This window comes from Triticum aestivum, chromosome 7B, assembly GCF_018294505.1.
Source record: "Triticum aestivum cultivar Chinese Spring chromosome 7B, IWGSC CS RefSeq v2.1, whole genome shotgun sequence".
NCBI lineage: Eukaryota > Viridiplantae > Streptophyta > Magnoliopsida > Poales > Poaceae > Triticum > Triticum aestivum.
In genome coordinates, this window is record NC_057813.1 from 279,560,112 (window position 1) to 279,564,498 (window position 4,387).

The following is a 4,387-nucleotide window of genomic DNA, read 5'->3' on the forward strand; positions in this document are numbered from 1 at the left end:
CATCCTATCCGCATCCTTTTTCAAATGCCATATTTTTGAATAAACCACAACCTAGTTTAGGCTAGCGACCCTATTTCACGGCGGCAACACAACCAGCAGCCCTACACGTCCTTGCCGACAACACAGCTAGCGGCCGGCAATAGAGCCAGCCTACAAAAAATGAATAGTTTTGTCGCCGGCAAACATAGCCAGCCCCCAAAATAAATAGGTTTCTCGCCGGCACACAGCCAGCGGCCCAGCGGCCAGCACCCATGCCAGCCTCCAAAAGAACGGCCATGGCCGAACAGACGACCTAGTTCAGGCCGTCGGCATCGAATATCTCCTTCTGTTTAGCCTCAAACCAGCTCCTCGTCTTCTCGCTCATCTTGCTCAAGTCCACACTCATGATCGCTAGGGCCACCTCCTTTGCTTTGGTTGCGGCGTTGGTGGCCTCGATGTCGAGCTGCCTCTGCCTGGTCGTGACATTGGCGGCCTCGATGTCGAGCTGCCTTTGCCGAGATGCCTCCTCCATGTCGATCTTCCTTTTCTTGGCCGCCTTCTCCATCTCAAGCTTCTTCCTTTAAAGCTCTAGGTATTGCTTCATTTGCTCGTCCTTGCTTTGTCGCTTTTTCTCGTCCCTCATATCCTTTTGAGACATCATGCCATGCAAAGTCTCATGCAAGGCCATGGATGACGCATCACGTATGTCGTCCACCTTGGAGTTGGTCTTGCCCCTCGGCCTCTTCAACGCCTCACCATCTCCACCTCCGGCCAACGCGACCGTCTTCTTGCCTCTCTTCCTTTGAAGTTCACGGTATTGATCTTTGAACTTAGGGCAATTGTTGATGATCGTCCAACAATGCGTAAGAGTGAATGGCTTGTCATTGTGCCGTGCCTTGAATGCTTCCAAAGATTGAGATGCCTACACGACGAATAACAATTGAACATGAAAACATATAGAAGGCCGATGTCTCGTGGCCGTAGCAACGAAAGAACTAGGATGAGGAGAGCATACCATGTCCCCAATGCCGAGGCCACTCACGGGCCGTGCTTCAAGCTCTCAAGTGTGGCACAATACTTGTTGCGTTCTTGTTGGATGAACAACCTCCTCTTTTGAATCGAGGTGATGCCACGGTCGCTCGTAAATTGGTAGGACGCAAACAACTTTCTTTCATGGAATGTTTTGTGAACTCTTGTCCAAAAAACAAGTCCCTTTTGTCGCGCACCGGTTCTCGATCTTGGCTAATCTCCATCCAACTTTGGCAAATCAACTTGTCATCTTCTTGTGAGTATGAACCTGTACGAATGCTCTTCTTCCTCTTTTGTGCTTCTGCTCTTTGGGTGAGCTCGTCGATAAACAATGGCTCGCCCCCAATTTCAATGCCTTCTTCTTCATCACCATCACCTTCGCAATAGATGTCATCATCTTCATGCCACGAATCACCATGGTCGTAGTTAGCATGTTCGTGGGCCTCTTCATCGACAACGTACTGGGTGCGGCCATCCTGACTTTGGGTCTCGTCGGGATCGTAGGCACGGCCATGCCCACCCTCAAAGATGACATTCTCCATGAACTGGTTGTAGAAGGGGTTGTCGATCGTTGGCGTTGGTGTTTCCATTTCGCCAAACAGGACGCGGGGCGACGGCATGGTGCCCGTAGACGGCGGCCATGCTTGCTTTCTTTGCATCTTGACGGACGACCGGCCGCCGCTACTGGACCCTGGCGTGACGTTGAGCTCGATGACGACCGAGGGGCACGGGGTGGACGGCACGATCACGCCAATGTCCGGCAACGCCAAAAAATGAGTCTGGCCATCGTGCCTCGGCGGAGGAAATCCAGGGCATGGTCCGCGACGTCGGAGAGGGGCAGTGCGGAGGCCTGGTGACCGACGAGCCTGTGCGCGCCGGGCCGACAGCCGCTGCAGAGAAACCCGCCGGATGGCAAATCCCAAGCATGAGAAGGGCATGCGCTTTGTTGACGATGTCCTCCTTCTCGTCGACCTCGGCCTTGCACCGCGCGGCCTCCACCGCATCGCGCTCGGCGGCGAACTTGGACGCGACGTTCTTGCCCTTGACGACCGTCCTTCGGTTCCTCCTCTTCGTCGATTCCGCGTCCAAGTTTGCGAGCTCCGCTGGCGTGCATTCCGACCGCGGCTTCCTTGGACCCTTGGCCGCCTTCTTCTTCACCTTTCTAAGAGCGTCGACAGCCTGGCCGCCGAAATTCGGTGGGCGTTGGCCATGGACGGGGAGGGTGGTGGGCAGGACGTGGGAGGGTTTGGGGGGAAATGGCGCGAAATGGGGCGCGGGGCTGGTGCTTCGTGCCACCAACGGGCGGGCCAGGTGAGGACAAGTGCGCACGTCCCGCCCGTCCGCGCGCTGTCCGTTTCACTTCAAAAGCGGCTCAAACTTGAGTCGGGATGGGTCGAAAGCGGACATAAAACATACAAAAGTCCGTTTGCGCCTGCGCGCTGGACCGTCTGGTTTGTCCGTTTTACTCCAAACGGATGCACCCGGACAGGATGGGGTCACGCTTGAGTTGGCCTAACTCCCTGCTCTCCCCTCATGGTCCAACCCCCATTCTCTCTCACCGCCTCTTAAGTTACCACCAATGGTTGCTCATGCTCCACCGTCAGGCTGAGATACAAGATTTTTTTTGGCTCTTGTTGCATGTTAGATTAGAGTAAATACAAGAAATCTGCTCAAGAAGAAATCCATGCACCTCGATTGTTGCAACTGTGTTCTGTAATGAGAATAGCCATTGTTGCAACTGTGTTCTGTAATGAGAATAGCCATTGTTGCAACTGTGTTTTCTGTAATGAGGATAGCGAAGAAACTACATCGCACCTTTTTGGGACTGTGATTTGGTTCAATGCTTATGGAACTTTATCCTTCTCAACAAGATGAAATGCATCTCTATCTATGTGACGGTGAGGCCCCTGCCACTGCCTGCGGGACGGGGCGAGGGTACAGGGGAGGAGGAGGGCTGAGACGAGTCGGCGATTTTTTGGTGATGGAGAATGTCTAGGATTTCGATGTGGGAGACGTAGTGTCCTTTTGCTGAACAGAAACGTCATCTCGGCTAGGCAAGCATCCACCACATGTTTGTGTTGATGTGAAGCTCAACAAGGTACTTAATTACTATTGTGATAATAATCTCCTATGCCTAAATATCCCACTAACTATTTTAGAGCACATGCAGCTATACCACCTCTATCATTTTTCTTTTGAACCCATATACCACCTCATCATCAGAAGCGGCTTGCCCTCTCTCTTCCGTGCTCCCATCTGTAGTCCCACCATTCAATTTCCATCCAATGGCTTCCTTAGTTTTTTCCTTGTGTCTCCTTTTTAGAGGAGAAAATGTTTCCTTCTCTCCTGTATACTTGGACAACCCCCGTAATACGCAGTACGACGTAGAGTTCCTGCTCGACGTACTTCTCCTTGGTTTTGACGTGCCCTTGATGCGCTCCGCCTTCGTGCTGACCCCCCCCCCCCCCTCCCGGCTCTCCTTGCCGTCGCCATGGGCAAAGGCGTAGTCCCCGCCTTCATCCTGGCTTCTGCAATATCCTGCCCAATTGGTAGTTAGGCTAGCAAATCCTAGCGTCTTACCTGGCATCGGCGCAAAGGTTGCAGGCGGACGCTTCGTGTTTTTTTCCTGCCAGGTTTGAACCATGCATGTAGCGGCCGACTTTCCCTGTTGGTTTTGGGATTAATTAGCGCCCGTTTCTTAGCGCTCAGAGTTGGCGTGTAAAGCGCTAAGCTGATTTTTTATTTTATGATGTTTATGTTTTTCATCATAAGCGCCTACGCAAGCGCTCTGCAATGAACATGCCCCCTTCACCGATTACTTTCTCGCCACACATAAGTACAGGAGGCCAAGCACCTTGAAGTTCCTTGAGGCTTTGTTTGGTTAGCGCACAATTCACGTTGACGCCCCGGGATCGCGTCCCAATCCACGTGGGCCGTCCCGCACAGGAACCGTCACCCGTGGATTCTAAATCGGTTGTTTGGTTTCTACCAAGGCTAGGAAATCCCCGGCCAAACTGCGCGGGCCACTCCGCTCCACAGTGCTACTCCCTCCATTTCAAATTACTTATCGCTGAAATGGATATATTTAGAACTAAAATACATTTAGATACATCCATACGTGCGACAAGTAATTCAGAACGCAGGGAGTAGAAAAGAATGACAACTCTCACAGCCAATTGACGCCCCGCATTCATGGGCCGGCCCATCCCACGATGACTTGGTTGCTCGCCAGGGCGCACCCACCCGCTTGGTTCGCTCGGTCAACTATTGGCTGTTGACCATTTGGCCCCTCAACCGTTGACTTAATTTTTTTTCCAAAATCCAAATAAAGTTTGCAAAAATTGAAAAATGTTCAGGAGTTCAAAAAAGTATGGACTGA

General features: G+C 52.2%; 1 pseudogene; it reads right to left on the reverse strand.

The window, feature by feature from the left end:
- Window positions 1-292: 292 nt before the first annotated feature.
- On the reverse strand, window positions 293-3,595 carry LOC123157907 (uncharacterized; annotated as a pseudogene).
- Window positions 3,596-4,387: the final 792 nt, after the last annotated feature.